This window comes from Erinaceus europaeus, chromosome 11 (assembly GCF_950295315.1).
Source record: "Erinaceus europaeus chromosome 11, mEriEur2.1, whole genome shotgun sequence".
Lineage (NCBI taxonomy): Eukaryota > Metazoa > Chordata > Mammalia > Eulipotyphla > Erinaceidae > Erinaceus > Erinaceus europaeus.
The window spans coordinates 46,910,522-46,937,372 of NC_080172.1; the positions used below are offsets into that span (position 1 = coordinate 46,910,522).

The 26,851-nt window shown below is 43.4% G+C and overlaps 1 protein-coding gene, 1 long non-coding RNA gene, 1 other non-coding gene and 1 pseudogene across 3 annotated transcripts in view; 1 reads left to right on the forward strand and 3 right to left on the reverse strand.

The window, feature by feature from the left end:
• LOC103115605 (protein S100-A8) overlaps nt 1–26,851 on the reverse strand; it is a 253,840-nt gene that overhangs the window by 73,155 nt on the left and 153,834 nt on the right. The gene's annotated exons all lie outside the window — the stretch shown is intronic.
• On the reverse strand, nt 173–7,738 carry LOC132541210 (uncharacterized). The gene is made up of 3 exons (XR_009552379.1): nt 7,351–7,738; nt 1,232–1,334; nt 173–776 (listed from the first exon to the last, which is right to left on the reverse strand). It is a non-coding gene; the product is annotated as an uncharacterized LOC132541210 (long non-coding RNA).
• On the forward strand, nt 15,875–15,956 carry LOC132541617 (small nucleolar RNA SNORD103/SNORD85). Its single transcript, XR_009552748.1, has one exon. It is a non-coding gene; the product is annotated as a small nucleolar RNA SNORD103/SNORD85 (small nucleolar RNA).
• LOC103115604 (large ribosomal subunit protein eL30-like) lies at nt 19,167–19,725 on the reverse strand (annotated as a pseudogene).

Here is a 26,851-nt window from a genome sequence, read left to right on the forward strand (position 1 = left end):
AATTCCCACCTCCAAAGTAACAACATCCCCCCCCCCCCAAGCCTACTAGCCCTTTCCTTTTCCACCCTCTTTGGTGGCCTCAGTTATGCAGAGTCAAAAGGCTTTGTCCTCTTGCTTTGTTTCTCTAGGTCACTCACATAAATGAGGTCACTTGGTGTCCGCTCTCCTCCTTCTTCTTTGTCTATTCCCCTGGAGATTCATCCACATAGTAATAAAAAGCAAAGCTGAATCTTTCCTCACAGCTAAAGAGAATCCCACTGTGTGCTTACACCACAACTTCTCCATCCTCTCACCTACCCACTGGCTTTACTGCGTCCACCTCTTGTCTATTATAGTAGTGCTGCCATGAACATGGAGGTGCAGCTAGTTTGGGGGGTAAGTTTTTTTGTGTGTGTGTTCTTAGAATCAATATCTAGGAGTGGGATTGCTGGATCAACTGGTAGTTTTTATTTATTTATTTATTTATTTTTACAAACCTCCATACTGTTTTCCAGAGTAGCTGAACCAATTTACATCTCTATCAAGCATACAGGGTTCCATTCTCTCCACCACTCCACCACCTCACCAGCACTGGTTGTTTATTTGTTTATTTATTTATTTGTTTGTTTACATAAGCAAGGATGATAAAGAACTGGGACATCACTCTGGCATTAGGATAGCAGGATCATACTTTGGACTTCATGCTTGAGAGTCCAGTGCTTTATCCACTGTACTGCCTCCTGACCTATGTATGTCCTTCTCCTCATACTCCTTCTTTTTTAACTTTATTTATTTTACTAGGACAGAGAGAAATTGAGAGGAAAGGGGGTTAGATAGAGAAAGAGAGGGACAGAGAGGCATCTGCAGCACTGCTTCACCAATTATGAAGTGCTAACCTCTCCCTGCAGGTGGGGACCAAGGGCTTGAACCCATGTCCTTAAGCATGGTAACCAGGTGTACCACCTTCTGACCCAGCAACCATGTTTTTAAGTGTTGGGCTCCACTGCCTGTTTGAAATAGACTACCCACCTGTATATCATGGCCCTCCAGTAGCAGAACTGGCAACAGGTCGCAGTGGCAAAGATTCAGTGAGAGGGGACCTATTTTGTTTTGGCTTTTCCCTGCCCCTCTGTGGACCCTCCCAACGGCAGATGTTAGACAATACATGTGTGGGGTGAATGGCTGCAAACAGAGCAGAAATTTGGTAGGGGGTAGTTAGCAGTCCTTCAGGAGGACCAAAAAAAGAACTCACTTGGATAGTGTACTGCTTTGCCATGTGTTTGATCCAGCTTCAAGCCTGGCCCCCATCCCATTCAAGGAATCTTCAATGCTGTGGTTTCTTTCACTCTCTGTCTCTATGCAAAAAAAAAAAATTTTAAATAAGCATTTCATTAGGTACAATACACACACACAAACACACACACACACAGTTTTAACATTCTAACTAGCCTGAGTCCATTTGCAGGTGAGGGAACCAGAGTCTAAAAGGAGCTGGATGTCACCCAGCAATGGGCTGTGTGGTTCCATCAGGCCAGCTCTGTGGGGCCCCAGGACAGCTCTGCAGGGTCACAGATTATGAAGCCAAGTTGAGAAAGGACAGATGGCTCCCCAGAGTCCATGGGTTCTTTGTCTGTGTCCTATCTGGGTGTCTAGGGGCCTCTTTCAGTTCTGAGAGAGGCAGCCCACACATAATCTGATGTCTGATGACCAGGAAGGTGGCCTCCCAAATTGCTGGAGAGGTGCTGAGTTCTCTCAGGGAAGGAGGGTCTGATGTGTGATGAGAGCAGTTTTTGGGGGAAGGTCACCCTCAGACCCAGGCAAGTTTTTGTATAGAGGTGAGAGTCAGGCAGGGAGAGAGAGACAGAGAGAAAAAGAGAACGTGCAGCACTGCTCCACTGTTTGTGAAGCTTTCCCTGCAGGTGGGGTTTGGGGGCTTGAAACTGGGTCCTGTGCATGGTAACACATGTGCTCTCTACCCTACCCACCCCCAAACATGTGAAAGGAGCTCCATCCCCCACCCAGGGTGAGTCACTACATCATTCAGTTCTGGGTTCAGCCCCATCCTGTCCTGGCCTGGAGTTTGGTGCACCCAGTAGAGCAGGCATCTCATGAGCAAAGACCCAGGCACAAATTCCTGCAAGGGCGAAGTTTCACAAGTGGTGAAGCAGAGCTGCAGGTCTCTTCTTCTCTCCCTCTCTATCTCCCTCTCCCCTCTCAATTTCTGTCTCTAGTAAAAAAGAAAAAGGAACCAGGAGTGATGTATTCATCATGCAGGCATCAAGTCCCAGCAACAATTCTGATGGGGAAAAAAATAAAAGCTAAGTCTTCAAGGTGAGTTCTTATGGTTGAAACTGGCAAGAGGGGAAAAAAAGACAGGGGCAGCTTTGATCTTGGGGTTTAAACAAACCCTAGATCTGTGTAGGTGGCTCAGTCCCCAGACTAGACCACAAGCTCCAAGTACTCCCCTGCCCTTCCCCCTCCACCCAGCTACAGTCCCACCACCCCAGTGTCTTCAGGTATGCCCAGAGCCCCTGTCATTCCTCAGCTAAATACTATGAACACTCATTCTGCCTCCTTTAATCTGGATCTTATATCCGTGTAGCTTCTACATACACATGAAATTTGATTTGTTCTTTTCCTTTTCTTTAATATATATTTATTTATGAGAAGGAAGGGAGGAAGAGAACATGCCAACACATGTGTTGCCAGGGATCAAACTCAGGAGCTCATGCTTGAGGATTCCACACTTTATCCACTGCACACTTTACCAACTCTGAGATTTGTGCCTTTTTTTCACCTACTAATGTAACCTGATGTTGATTTATCTGTTCAACCAGTCCAAGAAGAACCCAGAGGAGCAAAGGAGAGGGCTCCCCTGTATCCCTACACCAGAAATCACATACCAACCAGATGCTTTCTGATCACAGGCCCACTTGAGCCATTCTCTGGCCTCTAGTATGTCCTACCAAGGGAAGATGGGACAGAGCAAATATACAGAAATCAGATCATCAGATCACCAGGCAAGTGTGGGTTGTGAGGTGCAAAAGCAGGGCCCAAGTTCTTTAGCTTGACATTTTTCACTGATGTAATTTTGGTGTAATATTTCTATTACTTTCCAAATAACGTGTGTGTGTGTGTGTGTGTGTGTGTGTGTGTGTGTGTGTGTGTGTGTGTTCAGATATAGACAGAGATAAGATATATTTGAAGTTTTTCCATTTGCAACAACATGACTAGGAGCCAGAGAGATAGTACAGTGGTTCTGTAAAAGATTTTCATGCCTGAGGCTTCCAACTCCCAGGCTCAATCCCCAGCACCACCATAAACCAGAGCTGAGCAGTGCTGTGTCTCTATCTAAACATAAATAATAAAACACAGAGACATAGGTGGACCTGGAGGGTGCTACATTAAGTGAATATGTCATGTGGACAACAACAAATACCGCAAGATCATACACATATGTGGTATATAGATAAAGTAAAGGAACAAATAAAACTTTAAGACCAATCTTGCAGTTCCTAGAAAGGAAAAAATAAAGGGACAGGTAGGTGTACCCAGTAAAAGGGGCCACCTACACAGTGGGGAAAAAATGGAATTCAGGGGCCTGGTGGGGGCACACACGGTTGAGTACACATGCTACAATGCACAAGACTAGGGTTCAAGCCCCCAATCCCCATCCGCAGTGGGGAAACTTCACAAATGGTGAAACAGTGCTACAGCTGTCTCCTTGTCTTTCCTTCTCTATCTGCCACCTCTTTCAGTAACAGCCCCTCGGCATTAGGCCATAGCTTGTGTTCCATTAGCTCTAGCCCTTCACCTCTTGTTTAGGGGAAGCAGTCTCACAGCCCACCTGGCCCAACCCTGGAGCAGGCTCTGCTATTCTGCTCAGTCCTCATCAGCCCTCCAGTTCCTCCCCCACTGTCCCTGGGGCTACACCCCCCAAGATGTTCTCCTCTTTCTCTTACCACCCCAAGGCCTCTGCCTTTCAAGTTTGGCCCACACTCTGAAATCTCCCTACTGAGCTTGTCTATCCCTTCGTCCATTTGTACCTGCACAGCCATCCTCACTTAACTGCCACCAACTGTGATAAACACCAACCCACCCCACCCCACACCCACCAACAGGCTCAGTTCCCAGAAGAAAGGCCCAGAAAGCCCCCCTGGGAATAGCCTTGGCCTGACTCCACTCTGACTCAGACTCAACAGGTTCACAAAAATGCTAGTCATAAGAGCCACACCTTCCAACCCCACCCAGTGATCACCTGCCATGGGCATCATACATCCCATTAATAACCATGAATGCCTCTGGCAGAGAGGGGAAGGTTCTGGGGTGCTGTTCACAGGTCTTAGACTATCATCCATGACATCCCAGATTCCATCTCCTGCCACTGCAGACTTTTCCAGCACCTGCCTCCATAACATATATATAAAGGGCCAGAAAAATAGCTCACTTAGGTAGTGTGCTACTTTGCCATGTACACAACCCAAGTTCAAGCCTGGCACCCATCACATTGGAGGAAGCTTCAGTGCTGAAGCCAATCTCTCTCCCTCTCTCTCTCTCTCTCCTCTGTATCTATCTAAAACAAACAAAAGGGTGAGGAAGATAGAACAATGGTTCTATAAAAGATGTCATGCTGACACATGAACCCTGGGTTCAGTCTCTAGTTAAACACTATAAACCAGAGCTGACTCTACTTTCATCTGCTGTATTTCTACTTTATGATTCTTGTTTATTAAATATTTTGTCCTGTTTTCCATCTTACAGCATTTCAGCCACCAAATTCCAAATGCTACTATGATTCCATTCTGACTTCCCTGTGCTGACAACCTCATCAATGCTTCCTGGAACCTCGCCTCTCCAAAGCCCTACCCCACTAGGGAAAGATAGAAACAGGCTGGGAGTATGGCTTGACCTACCAAAGTCCGTGTCCATCAGAAAAGCAATCACAGAAGCCAGAACTACCACCTTCAACACTCCAAAAAATAATTTTGGTGCATACTCTCAGAGGGATAAAGAATAAGGAAGTTTCCAATGGAAATGGATAGGACACAGAGCTCTGGTGATAGGAACTGTAGGAAATTATACCCCTATTACAATTACACCCCTTACAATCATGTAAATCAATATTAAATCACTAATAAAAATGAAAACACAGAGCTTAGTAGTCCACTAGTAAAAGATAAAAAAATAAATAAATCTTTTTCTAACCCAGAATCTACACATTAAAATTTTCTTAATTGCATTTGTTGCCTAAGTGTCTCTTCCTCCCACAACTTTACCTAGTTCCACCACTCCCCAAGTCCCTATCACATACTTCCAAAGCCCTCCCCAAGATTTCTACAAAGTTTGGAGTACTTGCATTCTCATGTTCATCTCTTCCTATTAAAATATCTGTCCTATGATGTGAATCACAAGCAAAATCGACCCAGATTCTCTATTTCCACACCAAACACATACAACAGAATACAACATAAGAGTGTGAATGCAAATGAGATTGCTAGATATTTTAGGAAAAGTCTCAGTGAAGGAAAAAGAAAGTCAGGGGTGGAAGACAGCTCATCCAGTAGAGCACACATTGCCGTCTGCAAGAACCTGGGTTCAAGCTCTTGATCACCACATGGGAGCATCTGAATGGGGTGTGATGCTTCATGAGCAGTGCAGCAGTGCTGAGATATCTCTCTTTCTCTAACCAACAGACTTCCCTAAGATTAAAGAAAGCCCTAAATGCATCAGAAAAAGGTATTCTTTATCAAAAATAGGCCTGGAAGGCTGGGGCCAGGAGCAACATGCCTTCCATGGTTCCATTTGTGAGGCCCTGGGTTCAATCCTTGGCAACAACTGGAAGCGCCAGTTGTGTGTGGCATGGTGGGGGAGGGGGGTTGTGCTTCGGTCTCTATCTGTAAAACACAGAATAAAAATTTGGAGGAGGTGGGGCTGGGCAGTGGTGCAGTGGATTAAGTGCACATGGTGCGAAGAACAAGGACCAGCCTAAGGATCCCAGTTCAAGCCCCCAGCTCCCCACCTGCAGGGGGGTCACTTCACAGGAGGTGAAGAAGGTCTGCAAATGTCTATCTTTCTCTCCCTTTCTGTCTTCCCCTCCTCTCTTGGTTTCTCTCCTATCCAACAACAATGACAGCAATAATAACAATAACAATGATAAACAACAAGGGCAACAAAAGGAGAAAAATGGCCTTCAGGAACAGTGGATTTGTAGTGCAGGCATGGAGTCCCAGTGATAACCCTGGAGGCAAAAGAAATATTTGTTTTTAATTGGAGGAGGGGGGCCAGGCGGTGGCGCATGTGGTTAAGTGCACACATTATAGTGCACAAGGTCCCAGGTTCAAACCCCTGGTCCTGGCCTATACGGGGAAAGCTTCACAAATGGTGAAGTAGGGCTGCAGGTGTCTCTCTGTCTTCCTCTCCTTCTCTATCTCCCCACTCCTCTCAATTTCTCTGTCTCTATCCAATAAATAAATAAATAATTGAAGGAGGAAGTAGTTCAGGCTGAGTGCATATATTACCATGCATATTACCTTGGCCAAGACCCAGGTCCTAGTCTGCAGGGGGAAAGTTTCACAAGTGGTGGAGCAGTGCTGCAGATGTCTCTCTCTTTCCATCACTATCTCTTCCTTCCTCTTATTTTCTCTCTGAAGAAAGAAAGTAAAAAGAGATAGAAAGAGAAAGAAAGAAAGAGAAGAAAAGAAGAAGAAGAAAGATGGAAAGAAAGAGAGGAGATAGCGTAATGCTTATGCAAACAGACTTTCATGCCTGAGGCTTCAAAATCTCAGGTTCAGTCCCCAACACCACCACAAACCAGAGCTAAACAAAGCTCTTGTAACAGAAAAGTAGAAAGAAAGTATAAAAGAGAAGGAAAGAGAGAAAGATAAAAAGAAGGATGGGGGGAGGCCACCCCAAGCAGTGATTCATGCAAGCACCAAGCCCCAGCAATAGCCCCGGCTGCAATTAAAAATTAAAATTAAAATGAATAAATAAATAGTACATTTTTTAAAACATAAGAAGGAAAGGGAGTCGGGCGGTAGCGCAGCAGGTTAAGCGCATGTGATGCAAAGCGCAAGGATCGGTGTAAGGATCCCGGTTAGAACCCCAGGCTCCCCACTTGCAGGGGAGTCGCTTCACATGTGGTGAAGCAGGTCTGCAAGTGTCTTGTCTTTCTCTCCCCCTCTCTGTCTTCCCCTCCTCTCTCCATTTCTCTCTGTCCTGTCCAACAACGACGACATAAATAATTACAACAATAATAACTACAACAACAATTTTTAAAAAAGGGCAAAAAAGGGAAAATAAATAAGTAAATAAATAAATAAAAAATTTTTTAAAAGAGAGAGAAAAAAACATAAGATGGAAAGTAGGCATTACTTGGAGGTGAACATGACGTACAAGGCAGTTTGGAGGAGTCTGCAGAGGTTTCCTCACAGGACTGGGATGTGAAGAGGGCGGCTCCCAGCACCCTGGGCGCTACATCCTCACCCCTTGAAAGTGCCCTGGGCCTGAGCCAACCTCCCTTCTGACTGAAATGGCGTTGCCGCCCCCTGCTGGCAGGAATTAGCGAAGGCCCTGCCACTGCACCACTCTAAACCTCAATGGAGGCTCTCAGGAGACCAGGGCCACACCCCTGCCTGCTGGGCACAGGGCTGGGGAGTAGGGGAGGGTGGAGTGTGGGGTTAACTCGGCCCCACCCAGAGATCCCAGCAGCGTCTGTCCCCCACCCACCCCCTAGAGCAGACCAAATCCACCCCCTTAGACTGGGAGGTTCTCGTGGTGACTCCCTGGTTCAAGTCACAGCCTGAAGGGGGTCTAGGAGATAGCTCACCAGGAAGACCAGGGTTGAAGACGCTGGCCACCACGTGGAAGCGCCTACAAGGGAGAAGTGCTGTGGTGTTTCTCCTGTGTTCTCTGGGGGTGTTTGTTTGTTTTGTGTTTTTGGTTTTTGTTTTTGCCGCCACCACCAGAGTGCTGGAGCTCAGTACTGGGGCTCAGTACCTGCACTGCTTTATTGCTCTTGGTGGCATTGTTTTTTTCCTTTTTGATAGAGGATGAGACAGAAAGAAAGGGAGAGAGTCAGAGAGGAGAGCCTGCTCCACTGCTCGTGAAGCACCCCTCCCCCTGCGAAGGCGGGAACCAGAAGCTGGAAGCCAGGTCCTTCTTCTTCTAGCGTTTGCCCGTCTTCCATAGCCAGTCAACAGCAAAGCTGTCAGGAGCTGCTTGTTGCTGGCTTTGAAAGTGACTGGGATCCATGTGGATTCAGTCGGCTAGGAAGGATCATCAGTTTCCCCAATGAATGGGTACTCACGGGATGCACCACGAGAAGGTCGATCCAATGCAACCCAGGTCCTCAAGCACGGTAATGTGTATGCTCTACTAGGTGCGCTATCATCCCAACCCTCCCTTCTCCTTCTCTCACACTCTATTTAAAAATAAAATAAGGCAGAAGTTGAAAAACAAGATCAGAAGAGAAAACACTAAGCAAAACTTGGACTGGAGTTGGTGTGGTTGCAAAGGGTGCAAAGGGTGCAAAGGGTGGGGGCGGGGGGGGGGGGGGGGGGGGGGAGTTCAGGTCCTGAAACAGGATGGCAGAGGACCTGGGAGGATTGTATTGTTGTGTGGAAAACAGAGAAATGTTATGCATGTACAAACTATTGTATTTTACTGTGGACGGTCAAGCATTAATCCCCCAACAAGGAAATCTAAAAAATAAATAAATAATAAAGCAAAGTTAAATGTAGTTGCCTTCATTACAGAAAATCAGAAAGCACATAAAGTAGGAAATAAGATTCAATTATATGGGGCCAAATGGTGGCGCACCTGGTAGAGTGCATGCATGTTACAATGCTCAAGGATCTGAGCTCAAGCCCCCAGTTCCCACCTGCAAGGGAAAGTTTCATAAACAGTGAAGCAGTGTTTCTGATATGTCTCTCTCTTTCTCTTTATCTCTCCCTTCCATCTCAATTCTCTGTCTCTATCCAACAGATAAAATATTTCTTAAATTTATTCATATTAAAAATAATTTTATAGAATTGCCACCTTGGGTTTTTTTTTTTTTGTATTTTCATAAAACTAATTCATGAAGCTAGCTTTTTTAAAGGTTAAATAGGTGAGGGTAAACAAGATAGTTCACTTGAATAATGCACCTACTTTGCCATGTGTCCTTGACTTAGGTTTGAGCCTGGCCCCACCACACTGAAGGGAGCTTGGGTGCTTTATCTATCTCTGTCTCTGTCAATCTGGAGGTGTAGCTCCTGTGATGACAAAAAAATAAATAAATAACTTACTCATAGTGGTTAGCAGAAGGGGAGGGGATGGTTTGTTAAACTGGGTGAAGGGGTCAATTGTATGGTGAAGGAGACTATTAGATTTTTTTTATTTCTTTATTGGTGAATTAATGTTTTACATTCAACAGTAAATACAATAGTTTGTACATGCATAACATTCCCCAGTTTCCCATTTAACAATACAACTATGTCATTTATCATCCTTCATGGACCTGTATTCTCCCCACCCACCCACTCCCACCCCAGAGTCTTTTACTTTGATGTGATATGCCAATTACATTTCAGGTTCTACTTGTATTTTCATTTCTGATCTTGATTTTCAACTTCTGCCTGAGAGTGAGATCATCCCATATTCATCCTTCTGTTTCTAACTTATTTCACTTAACATGAATTTTTCAAGGTCCATCCAAGATCAGCTGAAAATGGTGAAGTCATCATTTTTTTACAGCTGAGTAGTATTCCATTGTGTATATATACCACAACTTGCTCAGCCACTCATCTGTTGTTGGACACCTGGTTTGCTTCCAGGTTTTGGCTACTACAAATTGTGCTGCCAAGAACATATGTGTACACCAATCTTTTTGGATGGATGTGTTGGGTTCCTTAGGATATATCCCCAGGAGAGGAATTGCAGGGTCATAGGGTAAATCCATTTCTAGCCTTAGGAGAGTTCTCCAGACTGTTCTCCACAGAGGTTGGACCAATTTACATTCCCACCAGCAGTGTAGGAGGGTTCCTTTGACCCCACACCCTCTCCAGCATTTGCTACTGTTACCTTTTCTGATGTATGACATTCTCACAGTAGTGAAGTGATATCTCATTGTTGTCTTTATTTGCATTTCTCTGACAATCAGAGACTTGGAGCATTATTTCATACGTTTCTCAGCCTTTTGGATCTCTTCTGTGGTGAATATTCTTTCCAAGTCCTCCCCCCATTTTTGGATGGGGTTATTGGTTGTCTTGTTATTGAGTCTGGCAAGCTCTTTATATATGTTGCTTATTAAACTTATCTGATGTATGGTATGTAAAGATATTCTCCCATTCTGTGAGGGGTCTCTTGGTTTGGGTAGTGGTTTCTTTTGCTATGAAGAAGCTTTTTACTTTGATGTAGTCCCATAGGTTTATGCTTGCCTTAGTCTTCTTTGTAATTGGATTCGTTTCATTGAAAATCTCTTTAAAATTTATGCGGAAAAGAGTTCTGCCAAAATTTTCCTCTAAGTATCTGATAGTTTGTGGTCTAACATCCAAGTCCTTGATCCACTTGGAATTTACTTTTGTATTTGGTGAAATACAGTGATTCAGTTTCATTCTTCTGCATGTTTCAACCCATTCTTTCCAACACCATTTGTTGAAGAGAGTCTGCTTTCCCCATTTAATAGTCTGGGCACCTTTGTCAAAGATTAGATGTCCATAGGTATGGGGCCTCATTTCTGGGCTCTCAGTTCTATTCCACTGGTCAATGTGTCTATTCATGTTCCAGTACCAAGCAGTTTTGATGACAATGGCCCTATAATACAGTTTGAAATCTGGGAGTGTGATGCCTCTGGTTCTGTTCTTTTTTCTCAAGATTGTTTTGGCAATTCTAGGTCTTTTCTGGTTCCAGATAAACACTTGTAGCATTTGTTGTATTCTCCTAAAAAATGTCCTTGGGATCTTGATGGGGATAGCATTAAATTTGTAGATGGCTCTGGGTAATATATTCATTTTGATTATGTTAATTCTTCCAACCCATGAACATGGAATATCTTTCCACTTCTGTGTCTTTTTCAATTTCTTTGAGTAGTGACTCATAATTTTCTTCAAGTCTTTCACTTCTTTGGTTAGATTTACTCCTAGATATTTATTGGTTTTCACTTCTTTGGTTAGATTTACTCCTAGATATTTATTGGTTTTGTTGCTATAGTAAAAGGAATTGATTTCTGAATTTCAATTTCTTCTTACTTAGTGTTTGCATAGAGGAATGTCACTGACTTTTGAATGTTAATTTTATAGCCTGACACCTTACTGTATTGCCTAATGATTTCCAAAAGCTTCTTGCTAGATTCCTTAGGATTTTCCATGTATACTATCATGTCATATGCAAATAGGGAGAGTTTGACTTCTTCTCTTCCAATCTGTATCCCTTTAATTCCTTGCTCCTGCCTGATTGCTATGGCAAGAACTTCCAACACTATGTTGAATAGTAATGGTGATAGTGGGCAGCCCTGTCTAGTACCTGATCTGAGTGGAAATGCTTCCAGTTTTTCACCATTGAGTATGATGTTGGCTGTAGGTCTGATATATACAGACTCCACTATCTTGAGGAATTTTCCATCTATTCCCATTTTTGTAGTGTCTTGATCATAAAGGGATATTGTATTTTGTCAAAGGCTTTCTGTGCATCTATTGATATGACCATGTGGTTTTTGGCCTTGCTTTTGTTGATGTGGTGGATCACATTGATTGATTTACGTATATTAAACCAACCTTGCATGCCTGGGATAAACCCCACTTGGTCATGATGGACAATCTTTTTGATATACTGCTGTATCCGGTTGGCTAGAATTTTGTTCAATATTTTCGCATCTATGTTCATCAGAGATATTGGTCTATATTTCCTTTTTTGGTTGTGTCCCTGTCTGCTTTTGGTATTAGGGTGATGTTGGCTTCATAGAAGCTGGCAGGGAGTATTCCAGTGACTTCAGTCTTCTCGAAGACTTTTAAAAGTAGAGGTATTAGTTCTTCTTTGAAGGTTTTGTAGAATTCATTTGTAAAACCATCTGGTCCAGGACTTTTATTTTGGGGGAGATTTTTGATAACTTTTTCAATTTCATTAGTTGTGATGGGCCTGTTCATGTTATCCACTTCCTCTTTACTTAGTTTTGGAAGTTGGTAGATGTCTAGGAAATCGTCCATTTCTTCCAGGTTCTCTAGCTTGGTGGCATATAGTTGTTCATAGAAGCCTCGCATGATATGTTGAATTTCTGCAGTGTCTGTTGTGATATCTCCTCTTTCATTTACTATCCGATTTATTTGGGTCTTCTCCCTTTTTTGTTTTGTGAGTCTGGCTAGAGGTTTGTCGATTTTGTTTACTCTTTCGAAGAAGTAACATTTACTTTCGTTGATCTTTTGTATGGTTTTCCTATTCTCAATGTTATTTATTTCTGCCCTAACTTTAGTGATTTCTGTCCTTCTGGTTGCTTTAGGGTTCCTTTATTGTTCTTCTGCTAGGTCTTTGAGATGTGCAATCAGGCTGTTTATTTGTGCTTTTTCTTGTTTCCTAATGTGTGCTTGTATAGCTATGAACTTCCCTCTTAGGACTGCTTTAGCTGTGTCCCAAATATTTTGATAACTTGTGTCTTCATTTTCATTGAACTCTCGAAACATTTTGATTTCTTCCTTGATTTCCTCTTTGACCCAGAAGTTGTTAAGTAGTGTACTGTTGAGCTTCCACATTTTGGGACTGTTACTAATCTTTTGTTGATTGTTAAGTGTTAGTTTAATTCCACTGTGTTCTGAGAAGATGCTTGGGATGATTTCAATGCTCTTGAATTTGCTGATGCTGTCTTTGTGGCCTAATATATGGTCTATCCTCGAGAATGACCCATGTGGATTTGAGTAAAATGTGTATTCCAGTTTCTTTGGATGAATCACTCTGAAAATGTCCAATAGTTCCAGTTTATCTATCTCTTCATTTAGCTCCCTTATGTCTTTATTGATTTTTCTGCCTGGATGTTCTGTCAAGTTGAGAGAGTGGGGTGTTGAAGTCCCCTACTATGATTGTGTTGCTGTTAATATATTGCTGTAGCTCTTTCAGTAGAAGTTTGATGTATTTAGATGGCTTCTCATTGAGTGCATAGATGTTAATAATTGTTAAGTCCTCTTGATTGACTGATCCTCTGAGCATTAAGTAGTGTCCATTCCTATCTATTTTAATCTTATCTATTTTAAAGTCTATCGTGTCAGATATGAGAATAGCTGTTCCTGCCCTTTTTTGTGGGTCATTGGCTTGTATGATAGTTTTGCATCCTTTCACTTTAAGTCTGTGTTTGTCTTGATGAGTTAGGTGGGTTTCCTGTAGACAGCATATTGTTGGGTTGTGTTTTCTGATCCATCTTTCTACTCTGTGTCTTTTAATAGGTGAATTCAGGCCATTGACATTTATTGATATCAAAGATTGAAGATATTTTAACGCCATTCTTGTAAAGTTTTAGAGTGTTTTGATATATGTCCTATTTGTGGTGGTCTAATTGTTTATAGGAGACCTTTCAGAACTTCTTTCAGGGCAGGCTTGGTGATAGTTGATTCCTTCAACTGTTGCTTGTCTGAGAAGGTTTTATGCCTCCATCTAGTCTGAATGACAGTCTGCCAGGATATAGTATTCTTGGTTGAAAGCCTTTCTCATTGAGCACTTGATAGATATCTTGCCATTCTCTTCTGGCCTGTAGTGTTTGTATGGAGAAGTCTGCTGCTAATCTTATGGGTTTTCCTTTGTAGGTGACTCTTTGTTTTTCTCTTGCAGCCTTCAGGGTCCTTTCTTTATCCTTATTCCTTTCCATTCTTGAATCTTTATGTCTTTGATGTTGTCTAGACTACAGAAGTTTTCAGCTATTATGGCCTGAAGAATGCTTTCTTCCTCTCCTTCTCTTTCTTCCTCTGGTATGCCAATAATTTATATTGTTTCTTTTGAAGTCATCCCATAGGACTCTGTTGTTGTTTTCAGCATCTCTTAATCTCTTTTTGAGATCTCTTACTTCTTTTTTAGTTGTCTCTAATTCATCCTCAATCTTGCTAATTCTGTCTTCAGCCTCATTGATTCTATTCTCTCTGCCCTCTACTGTTTTCTGGAGTTCATCTATTTTGTTGCCCTGTTCTGATACTGTTTTAGCTTGTTCAGCTTGTTGCATTCTTAGCTCAGCAATTTCAGCTTTCAGCTCTCTAATAACCATGAGATAATTAGTATTTTCTTGCATAGTCTCATTTGTTAATCTGTATTTCTGATTACAATTTTTTCAAATTCTTTACTCACTCCTGTCATTATTTCCTTAGCTAATGTTTGGATGTTGAACTCGTTATTTTGTGCTTCACCCTCTGGAGGACTTTTAGCTAGACTCTTGTCCTGGTTCGATTCTCCAATATTTCTTCTTGTTGTTTTAACCATTTTATATATTATGTTATGAGTTCCCTTTATCAGTACTTTTCAAATTACTTATCGCTATTGCCTGGATTGACTTGTGTCTAAGTAAGTTAATTAAAGGGTTCACAGTGGTGGAAGTTAACAGTTGTTTCAATAGTATTTTAATCCCTGAGTTGGAGCTCAGTGGTTTAAAAGCCTCTTTTTCTTTTTCTTCCCTGTAGGCTATGGGAGCCTGAGGACTTTTAAACTATCAATAGGCTTCAGCTTAATTACTGACTCCTGACCAAGAGATAAAGCAGGGTGTGGCAGAGATAATCCAGTGGTTATGCAAAGAGACTTTCACAGCCCCTCAGCTATGCCACCGAGGTATAGGTCTTCTCCTGAGTTTCCTGGTTAGATGTCTGTCCCCTGGTGTCCCTCCCTGTCGCTGCTCCGGATTCTGAGGGTAGTAGCAATGGAGACTCAAAGTTGCACTTGGTGAGTCTCTGGGGAGTCCTCTCCTCCCTTCAGCTGTTCCCTTGTTGGTGGAGCAGACTGGAGGTGGTGTCTCAACTGACAAACTGCTGGACTGTTAGCAGTCACTTAATCTCTCCTTAAGCTCCTCTCTCTGTCACCAGCCACATGTGATTGTACTCACTGGTGATTTAGTGGGTTCCTGTGGTCATTCTAGTCCTGTCTTGTTTCGGTCCCGGGTGGTCTCCTTTGGTATTCCTAGTTGATCTGGGAGAGGAGAGGAGAGGAGAGAAAGCGATCTGCAGCTGCTCGTAGCTCCACCTCCGGAAGTTCCTATTAGATTTTTTATGTCAAATATAATACAGAGTATCTAGGTGTTAATGCATGGTGCTGTACACATGAAGCCTATATAATACTATGAAAAAATAATAAATTCTGTTTTGAAAAGGAAACAATGAAATGATATGGTATGATATGATATAATATGAAATAGAATGAAATAAAATATTAAATCATTCAAAAACAACTGCCTGTTTCCACCTGTAGTCCCTCTTCTCCCATGCAATCATTTTGATTATTTCTATTTCACTTTGTTTGCTTCTGTTTCCCACCACTGTCCTAATAATGTGACTTAGGGTCAGAGAGGGAGCTCACAGATAGGGTGCCTGTCTTGCCATGGGTGCAGCCTAGGTTCAAACCCCAGCACCACATAGAATTACCAGGACACCAGGGGAAACACTTGTGCTGTGGTGTTCTCCCTGTCTCTCTGTGTCTCTCTGTATCTCTCTCCTTCTGTATCTCTCCCTCTTTCTATGGTTCTCTCTCTCTTTCTCTCTCTCTCTCCCATAAAGGCAGGTTCCACAAAAAAAAGAGGGCAGAAAATAAAAGGGGCTGTGTGTACCCTGACCTTCCTTCCAGGGGTTTCTCCTTCCCTCACACCTGTCTGTCATCTCCACTTTCAAACTGCAAGATAAACTTTAACATGGAGTTCCTGAACTCAAATTAAATCTTCAGGCTTTGTGTGTAGGATTCTTATACATAGCATGGCATTGATAGACAACTTGCCCTCACTGAGAAGAAGGTTCTGTGATGAGAAGCTTTGTTATTCGAAATCAAGAGTCATGGTCAGGTAATGGTGCACCTAGTCGAGCACACATGTTACCATGCAAAAGGACCAGGGTTTGAGTCCCCAGTCCCCACCTGCAGGAGGGAAGCTTCAAAATCAGTGGAGTAGTGCAGCAGGTCTTGTGTGTGTGTGTGTGTGTGTGTGTGTGTGTGTGTGTGTGTGTGTGTGTGTGTGTTATAAATAAAATAAATCCTTTAGAAGAGGGAGAAGAGAAGAGTAGGGGAAGAGGAGGCATTTATTTGCTTCAGCTGACAAAGAATATTTTCACCATTTCTCCTTTGCACCCTGGTCCCAAGGCTAAGAACAAAGACTGTTAAGTTTCAACACTTGCTAAAGGAAGTCTCTTGGTCCCTTGTGGAGAATGTTCTGGGGAAAAGGAAAAAAACAGACCTGTGACTTCAGCCCTCACTTCAGGGGAAAGAAGAAAGGGGGGGTGGGTTCAATTCCCTGATACTCACCTGCAGGGGGGCAGTTTCATGATTGGTGAAGCATGACTGTAGGTCTCTCTCTTTCTCTCTCTCTCTCTCATCTATCTATCTACCTATCTATACTATCAAAATAAATAAATAATTTTTTTCATTTTTTTATTTATTGGGGAATTAATGTTTTACATTCAACAGTAAATACAATAGTTTGTACATGCATAACATTCCCCAGCTTTCCATATAACAATACAACCCCACTAGGTCCTCTGTCATCCTTCTTGGATCTGTATTCTCCCCCCTCACCCGAGTCTTTTACTTTGGTGCAATACACCAATTCCAGTTCAGGTTCTACTTGTGTTTTCTTTTCTGATCTTGTTTTTCAACTTCTGCCTGAGAGTGAGATCATCCCACATTCATCCTTCTGTTTCTGACTTATTTCACTTAACATGAATTTTTCAAGGTTCATCCAAGATCGGCTGAAATTTCTTCCTCTTTTTCTTTATAAAAAAATTAATTTTATGTGGTCTATTTCTCCAAATCTTGTTTCTCACTTAAGAAGGGTCTCAGTATTTCAGTGTTATTTTCTAAAAATGTCTTGCCTAATTTCTAAAATTACATACACTTTCTTTCCTTTTTTTTTTATTGGACTTTCAAGAATGAGGTTCCAAGATTTTTTTTTTTTAGGAGATAGAAATTGAGAGGGAAAGGGCAAAGAGAGGGAGAGGAAAAGAGACCCTTGTAGCACTTCTTCTCCACTCATGAAGCTTCCCTCCTGCAGGTGGAGATCAGTGGCCTAAATTCAGGTCCTTGAGCACTGTGATGTGTACATTCAACCAGCTGCACCACAACTCAGCCCTAAACTTTATTTTCTTTGAACTGCTAGAATTATTTTGGTACTGACAGGGAGATAGCATCTCTTCATGAAATGGAGACATTCTCCAGCCCTAAGTTAGATGGTCTCCTCAGAGTTTTGATTAGATCATTAATAAAGTTGTTTGTGCATGCAACAAATACATATTTTTTTGCCTCCAGGCTTATTTCTGGGGCTCAGTGCTTGCACTACAAATCCACTGCTCCTGGAGGCCATTGTTTCCCATTTTGTTGCCCTTGTTGTCATTATTGAACCAGGATCCTGATGCTGCTCCTTGAACCACCAGTGCTTAGCCTACTGTGCTACTGCCCAACTCCCTCTGATCGCTTTTCCTTTGCATCTGTCTGTCCTACAGGCATGAGTGGGTTGAATAAGGTTAACCCCAAGCAGCACTGAGTACTGAACACAAAAGCTCAGTGTACTGTTTTTCCCTTAAAAAAAAAAAAAAAAAAAACTAGTATAGCTACAGGCCCTTTGGAATATAACTAAAATAGGCCTACTTGCTATCTACAAAAGGGAGACCCGCCCCCCAACTCTTCATCTGCACTATTCCAGCCTTTAGATTCATTATTAGTCAACAACTTGTTTGGCTTTAACTCTCTTTTCAGCCACAAGGTTCCACATGCTAGCATGATGCCAACCAGACTTCCCTGGGCAGACAACCCCACCAATGTGTCCTGGAGTTCAGATTCCCCAGAACCCCACCCCACTAGGGAAAGAAAGAGGCAGGCTGGGAGTATGGATCAACTAGTCAACACCCATGTTCAGCAGGGAAGCAATTACAGAAGTCAGACCCTCCACCTTCTGCATCCCACCATGACCTTGGGTCCATAGTCCTAGAGGGTTAAAAAATAGGAAAGCTATCAAGGGAGGGGATGGGATATGGCGTTCTGGTAGTGGCAATTGTGTGGAGGTGTATCCTTCCTATCCTATGGTTTTGTCAATGTTTCCTTTTTATAAAAAATAAAATAATAAAAATAAGACAAGTCCCAGGAAGCACTGCCTGCTTAAGGGCCAACACTAAACTGAGTGTGATGTACGCCCAAAAACACAATGAACTGAAGGTGCTGCAAAACTATGTCCTTTATGGGGGTCAGGCGGTAGCGCAGCAGGTTAAGCGCATATGGTGCAAAGCCTAAGGATCCTGGTTCAAGGCCCCAGATCCCCACCTGCAGGGGAGTTGCTTCACAGACAGTGAAGCAGGTCTGCAGGTGTCTCTTGCCCCCCCAACCCCCGTCTTCCCCTCCTATTTCCATTTCTCTGTCCTAACAACAACAACATCAATAACTACAACAACAATAAAGACAAGGGCAACAAAAGGGAAAAATCACTAATAATAAAAAAAAAAGAACTATGTCCTTTATGACTAAAATAACACCATAACACCTTTTTGGGCAATCATGAACTTATTTAAGATCTAATTATTCTAGCCACTGAGCTCATGATTATTCTAGACACAAGTATAATTTTCTCTTTTTTTTCTTTGTAAAGTTATTTTATTTATGTAATTGTTAACTTTTGTGGGTGAGGTTTTTATTTCTTTTTTATTTTTTTATTTTTATTATACAAGTACAATTTTCAACCACACACCTCTAGGAAGGATCTCCCTTCATAAATTAATTAGAGTGTCTCAGTCTGTAGCAAAATTTGAGTGAGGAAAACCAGGTCATTTAATACTTGTTGCCACAAAGACTGGGACTTTTAACTGTAAACTGCAGTACTAGTTAAACTAGGTACTGAATTTTCTCTCAAACACATACACATACCAAGCAATACTGTGGAGTTATAAAAACCAAATATCTTATAAGCACATGGAAACTAATACGTTGTAGTTCTTAATTCCCCCAGTCTTGCCTAGTCTATCTTCAGAAAAATATAAGATATAAATAAATAACTAAAACAAACACAACACTTTTAAAACCTCTTCATACTTTATTACAGAAAAATCTTGCATGATTTACTTTTCACCAGTCTGTTCTGGCATGCTTCTGATGATATCAGAATCACCTGGATCAATGATGGCCAGTGTGCAGACTCTGTAGTATTTTCCACATGCTGTGCCTAATTCAATATTATTGCCACTGTAGTGATGGACACCAGTTTGGCCAACATGGCGTAGTACTCAATTTCTGATTTCCTCAAGGCAGGGCAGTTGTTGGCCAGGATGACCAGCTTGGCTTTGCCTTGTCTGATCATCTTCAGAGTCTGCTTGTATCCACGTACTTGTAAGCACGTACTTCCCGCTTTTCATCACCAGCTGGAGCCTCGAGTTGATGGACTCCAGCGACTTTTTCGTCTTCTTTGCGGCCACCATCTTCCTGCCTTAGGTGCGGGACGGCCCCCAACCTAGAGCATGGAGACAGGACAGGGCGTTCAGAATTCGGGGCTCCAAAGGGCAGCCCGCGACGCCTGAAGCTTGGCCCGAAGGAGCCACTCACCAAGAGCAGCCACCAAGATGGCCAGGGAGAGAGAAAAAAGCATAAATAAATATTTTTAAAAGAAGGCAGGGATGTTCAGAGACAGTGCCAAGGACGTACTGGGGTGCCATTCACTCTCCTATCCCCCGAGGAGGAGGATGAAGCACTGCCCCTTCATCTGAGCCCAAATGAGACCCCTCAGAGAGCTCAAGCCTGTCTTTCAGTCCCCTGAGAGTACCAGAGTTGCAGGAAATATTCCTGACTCACACCCAGAACTATCACAGCAAAATCAGGGACTCTGAAGGGGGTGAAGCAGAAGGCACTAGAGAGGCAATGGGAGCTAGCCCACCTGGACAGTGTGTTGCTTTGCCATGTGTGTGATCAAAGTTCAAGCCCACTGTACTGAAGAAGCTTCAGTGCTTTCTCTTTCACTCTTTCCCTACCTTTCTACCTCTCTGTCTCTATCTTTAAAGATAAATGAATAAAAATTCTTAAATAGTATGTGGGGGACCCAGTGCATGATGATGGAGGAGGACTTCCATTAATGATGGGAGTGTTGTGTGGACATCCAGCATGGGAAAATGAAAAACTGTACTCATGCAACATGTGATATGTGCCAAAATGATGCTCTGGGTCTGTCTGTCTATCTATCTATCTCTAGCTCCTTCATTCTCTCATGTTAATAAATTAATCTGTGTGTGAGAGAGAGAATAGGGGGAATCTGGGGAGATGGTGTAGTGAATGAAGCATTCAACCCTCAAGCATGAGGTCCTGAGTTCAATTCCAGCATCACATGTGCCAGAGCAGTGCTCTTGTTCCCTCCTCCTCCTTCTCTTCCTCCTCTTTTTCCTCTCTCTCTCTCCTTCTCATAAATAAATTTTAAAAGTCAGTGTGGAGACTTCTCTCAGAAGTCAGGAGTAGAGCAGGAGGCCTCCCTTGCACTCAGGTGACAAAAGTCACCCCCACCAAACCCCCCACCCCAACAGTCAGCCCTTGAACACCCAGCACCCAAGAAGAGCCCAAGGTCAGATTACCAGTGTTCAGGGGAGACATTCCTGGGCCCTGTCTCTGTTCTCTCCACCTCCTGGAATCCTGAACAGGGCAGGGAGTGGAGGAGAGGCCACAGGCAGGGGAAAGGCTGCCCCTGAGCCCCTTCACTGCATGGCCAGGCTTAGCCTGAAAGGAGAGAAGGAGCTTCTAACTGGTCTTTTCATCATCTGGAAATTGACACCTGAATGACTCCAACCTGCACGGCCTGCAAAGTTCCATCCAGGGAGAGAAAAGAACCTGGGCTGAGAGAAGGCTTATTGGACACATGTAGAGACAATGGAATCTTTGTCTGCCTCCACTCCATCAGGGAGAGCATTCAACAGGAGGCTCTGGGCTGGACACAGGGCAGGTGGGGTATGGCCACACACAGGGGGCTCCTCATATCTGGGTGGAGCTCACTTCACAGGTGAGCTTGAGTCTGTACCACACAGGGCTATGTACCCCCCCAACAGTACCAGTGAGCCCCATGTTCCTGAGAGGAGCCCCATGTCCCTAGGATCCTCTTATTTGTGTAGTCTCACACACAAATAAGAGATACACCTATCAGGCCTGTTAAATAACAAAAACCCAGGTGCTGTGGTACACCTGGTAGAGGAAACATGTTAACATGCACAAGGACCTGGGTTCAAGCCCCTGGTCCCCACTTGCAGGGGGAAGTTTCATGAGCATTGAAGCAAGGCTACAGGTCTCTCTCTCTCTCTCTCTCCTCTCTCCCCTCATCTCTTCCTCTCTCTATTTTTCTCCTTCCCTCTCAATTTACATCTCTACCCAATGTAAATAAATAAATAGATAAAACCCAAACATACTGCTTAATGGTGAAAGAAGACTTTAGTTAGTGGTGAACTGCTTCGCAGACACTTGTCACAGGGAGATGAGAAAATGTCCCCATGGGTCAACTGTCCTGTAAACTGTCATTCACCCCAGTAAAATGTTTTGAAGGAAAAAAAAAAGAAACATGTAGGGAGTTGATCTGAAAATATAAATGAATAAATAACAAAAATCAGACTAGGCTAGTTTTACAGATCTAATCAGCTTTGTAAAACAATTCTTGAATCAACAGTGTCTCAGGCACTCTGAAAAGCTGCACAAATGACAGCCCCCCCCTTCCCACCTCCACCCTCCCCAGCCTGTCTTAAGGCAGAAAGAAGGCATGATAAGGGAACAGAGAATCATTCCTAGCTTAGGTTATTTACCTCAGAGAATGGAAAAAAGTCTCATGAAAGATGATCTCATTCTCCTTTGGGGGATGGGAAAGTGACTGCAGTGGTGCTGAGCAGAAAGTTCCATAGGACCCAGTCAGGACTGCAGCCCTGGAGGTGGGGGAGGGGGTGGCTACCAAAAATGCAGTCAGGTTCATGGTTAAGTCTTGGTGGACTGAGTACAAGCACCTCCCTTTGTGTTTTCCTTTCCTATTTGAATAAATATAAAGAAAAACAGAAATGCAGAGAGAGTCAAAGAGACCACAGCACCACAGCAAGGGGGACCAGGCTGGAACCTGGGTCTTACATATGGCAAAGCAGCACACTATCCAAGTGAGCTATTTTGCCAGTCATGTGCTTTTCTTTCTAATGGGTCTGCTATCAAGCATTCAATGCAGCCATCCCCCCACCTCAGAGCTGTACTTGCCCTCCTGCTCCAAGATGGGTATGAATTGGAGTCCTATGTATAGTCCCTTTCCACAGGCACCCACCTGTCTGAGGGTCCTGGCCCCAATTCCTACGTAAGCACATAGAGGTTCCCCACTCCCATAAATAATTCAGACATCACGGGAAAGACTATTAAAGGAATATCCCCCCCAAAAAAAATATCACACACAACTTGTAAAAGAAACAAAAACCTTTAACTTTATTAAGAAGATCCATCTGTCAGTGGGGGCAAGGGGTAAGCCTCTCAAATCATTTTCTTGTAGTTATTGTCCTTTTTCCTCTTATATAGTCTCTGTCTCCTCCATGTACATGCAGCACTCTGCATCTCATATACTACAAGCCCATCCAGTAAAGATAAGTGTTTCTTTTCAGCATAGGATATGCAGAAAGGATCAAACCTGAGTTCCATTCTTAACAAGTGTTTATAATATCAAACCAGAATTCATTTCTCAACACAAACAGAGGCAAACTAAAGTTTCTTTCTTAACAACAATAGGTGCAACTAGAATTCCTTACTGATAAGTTTTAATCCCTTCTGGCTGTTAGGATCACAGAATGTTGGAGAATCCCACTGGGTTCTGACACCAGGTGCCTGGAATACCAGACATCACAGGTTAAGAACCTCAGTTCCCCAGTGCCCCCCTCCCACCTTTCACCTGAGATGCCAGTTGGGGGAAAACAGCCCACTGTCTGGGAAGTCCAAGCCATTATTTCCATGAGAGTCTGAGCAGGTTGACCGGGGAGGGGGGGGCGTTAGGCAGTTCCTCCTGACTTCATGAACTTATGATGGATGTACTTTTCCAGACAGGGTACCTCCCTGTACATGCTCCCCCATTCCCTTTGAACTAGGCCATAAATCACTGTGTACAGCCAACCTGTAACCCACCGCAAATATCCTGGCTTTGTTTAACTGCCCCCCCCCTGCCCCCTGCCTGGAGATGCTCATAATTGACCCTTAGAGAAAAAGACCTACCTAGGCATTGTGGGCTCATGACCAGATCCTATATGGTAACTTCCCAGCTAAAATCAAACACCTGACAGAGTAAGATTTAACTCTACATTGTGTGCATGGCTTAATGATTACCTCAGCCTTCTCTCTGGACCTTGGGTATATCTATTTGCTTGTGCCCCCCCAATAAACGAGTTGTCCATGGGGCTACTCCCAGAGCTGGTTGTGTGTTTCCTTCCTCTCTGTGAGTGTCACCCTCATCACCAGGGCCCCCTAGGTCTCTCAGAGTCCACCCCCATCTCTCCCCTGCCAGCGGCCAGGGAGGTGGAGACCCCGGGATGACCCACACCAGTAAGCACAAGTGTTTACCTGAGCTCCTGATCAAGCAGCTTACCTGAGTAAGGTGCTCCTACCAGACCTCCTTCCACAGCTAAAGCTTGTTTGAAGCACAGCACACAGAGCTCAGGAAGCCCACTCACCAATAAATCCCCAGTTCATAACAAAGGATGCTAATAGGAGTCAACAGTCCATTGAAGAGAAAGGCAGGGTGAAGCCCAATCAAAGGGGCTTCTGTCCTCATGGAGCCTGGAGTCTACTAAGGTGGCACCATGGACAGGAGCTCTCCTGTCCCTTAATGTCCCACCTTTATTCAAATTGGTCCCCCTGGCAACCAGTCCATATACTCAAGTGGCTTCAGATACTAGCATTTGGTTTTGTTTATTTAATTTTTATTAAAGAGAAAGAACCAGAGCATCACTCTAGCACATGCAATGCTGGGGATCAACTCAGGACCTCATGCTCAGTGGTCCAATGCCTTATCCACTATGCCCCCTCACAGGTCACAATACTAGCATTTGTTAACATAGCAAGAGACAGATATCTTTAACACTGTCAAATATGGGGACATTACAAGGCCTTTGAGAGTCTGGAACTGTGCATGAGGACCAGATAAAAGATATACTCATTTTGGTAATTTTGTTGGAGGGAGCCATGTTGTTACAGTACCCCAGTGAGACCAGAGTATCACTCGGTGTCTAGTTTGTCACAATAGCTTCCACAAAGAATCAGGGGACTCAGTGAACCAGGCAAAGCAAAGTTTACTTAGAGGAAAGAGATCTAGCTCACATACAGACATACAAGGGTCACTGGATAAAATGGCCACTTGTCAAGTTTCCTTTTGCTATGTATCCCCAATTCCTATCTCATCTGGAATAAGCTTTTCATTGGTCCATCTAAATAACATGACTCTGTTCTATGGCCCTCTGTCCCCTGGGTGTTTTACTTCTTTTCTAAGCCCTCCCACACACTCCCTTCCCTTCCCAGAAGTTTTCCTTTCCCCTTTCTTCCTCTGTGCTGGTGGGTGATGAAACTGGAGAAAGTTCATATGACTAAATCCAGATCACCAGGGCTTTTCTAGACCTGATTTGCCTCTAACAAGTTTAATAACCAAAATATAAATTCCATGCCACTCACCAAGGCCTTGCCAGCCTTTATCTTAGAACCCTCCACAACTCAGGAATGTGTCCATTCATTCAAAAGGATTTCTTGGACACCTAACATGTGGCAGACCCTGTGCAAAATAAAGATGAGGATGTTTTACGTATTATAGCTCATAGTCTGGCTGTAAGGAGAGGGAGTGGGAGGTAAGGAATTGAAGGAGCCAGGCTGCAGGGAACCGTTTATACTGCAATATGATGTGGTTAAGGATGAAGTGGTGCAGGGGAACAATGAGGGAAGAGGGCAGGAAGATCTTGTCTGAGCCAAAAGAGATCATGTCAGAACTGGGATATGTTTGCCAAGAAACAGGAGAACAAATAGGACCCCCAAAGGGATAGCAAGTTCTCAGATGGCCCTGGGGAGGTGACCTAGGGTAACTGTCAGAGCTCTTGTCAGCAGCTCACATGCTAACAAGCTAACAATGAAATTTGGCAAACAAAAGGAAAACAGAAACTCTATCCCCAAGCCTGCTCCCTTGCCCTTTTTTAAATAATGAAGAGAAATTTTTTTAATTTCTTTATTGGGGAATTAATGTTTTACGTTCGACAGTAAATACAATAGTTTGTACATTCATAACATTTCTCAGTTTTCCATATAACAATACAACCCCCACTAGGTCCTCTGTCATCCTTCTTGGACCTGTATTCTGCCTGCCCCCACACCCACCCACCCACCCCAGAGTCTTTCACTTTGGTGCAATATACCAATTCCAGTTCAGGTTCTACTTGTGTTTTCTCTTCTGATCTTGTTTTTCAACTTCTGCCTAAGAGTGAGATCATCCCATATTCATTCTTCTGTTTCTGACTTATTTCACTTAACATGAATTTATGAAGAGGAATTTAAGAGCTGTTACAGGCTTTGTTCTAGGAGAAAGTTCCAGGAGACCATGATCCTGGAGGTAAGAAGATTGCAGTGTCTCTGGTCCCTCCCTGAACACACACGCTAACATGATGTCAACCGGACTTCCCTGCAGACAACCCAACCAATATATTCTGGAGCCCCACTTCCCCAGAACCCTGCCCCACTAGGGAAAGAGACAGACAGGGTCGGAGTATGGATCGACCTGCCAATCCCCATATTCAGTGGGGAAGCAATTACGAAAGCCAGACCTTCCACCTTCTGCACCCCATAATGATCCTGGGTCCATACTCCCAGAGGGATAAAGAATAGGAAAGCTATCAGAGAAAGGGATGGGATACAGTGTTCTGGTGGTGGGAATTGTATGGAGTTGTACCCCTCTTAACCTATAGTTTTTGTCAGTGTTTCCTTCTTATAAATTTTTTTTTTTTTTAATTAGTAAAGTCATGGGCCTTCCTAGCTTTTTCCAAAATGGAGACCCCAATTCTCATCTGCTGTAATCTTACCTTTAGGCTCCTGATTATTAAAGAATTTTTTCTGCTTTATATCTTTTTTTAATTTTTAAAATTATATTTATTTGTTTGTTTGTTTATTTATTGGATAGAGACAGCCAGAATTTGAGAAGGAAGTGCCAGTTTTGTGGGCCTCTCTGTGGTCTGTTTAAAGTACCCTCACCTTACACTGCAAGCATGAGCCTTGATTACAGAGAAACAGAAAAATAGCTGATGTCTGCCCCAGCCAGCTGCTGTCCACAACTTTGAACACCAAGTTCTCCTGTGTCAGCTCTCTGCAACCCACACCACCCCAGACCTCTCAGGTCTCCCTTGTGAGGGACCTAGCTAAGTGAATGGTCAGCAGGGGACGCCAAAGGACTGGGGATGAAACAATTAAAGTAGGAAGGGAGTCCACCTGGTTCCGGAGCCTGGGCTCCATTATTCCCAGGCAAGTGCTCTGGCCTCAACTAAGAGAACAGGAGAAAAAAAAAATGGGGGTGGGAGGAGGATGTTGCGTAGTGATGAGGTGACACGGTGGGGCATTTGGTTAAACTCACACATTACCATGTTTAGAGACCCAGGTTGGAGCCCCTAGGGGCTCCCCTCTTGCAAAGTTAAGCAAGTACTACAGGTGTCTCTCTCTGTCTCTCCCCCACTCTATCTCTATCTCTATCTCAATTTCTCTC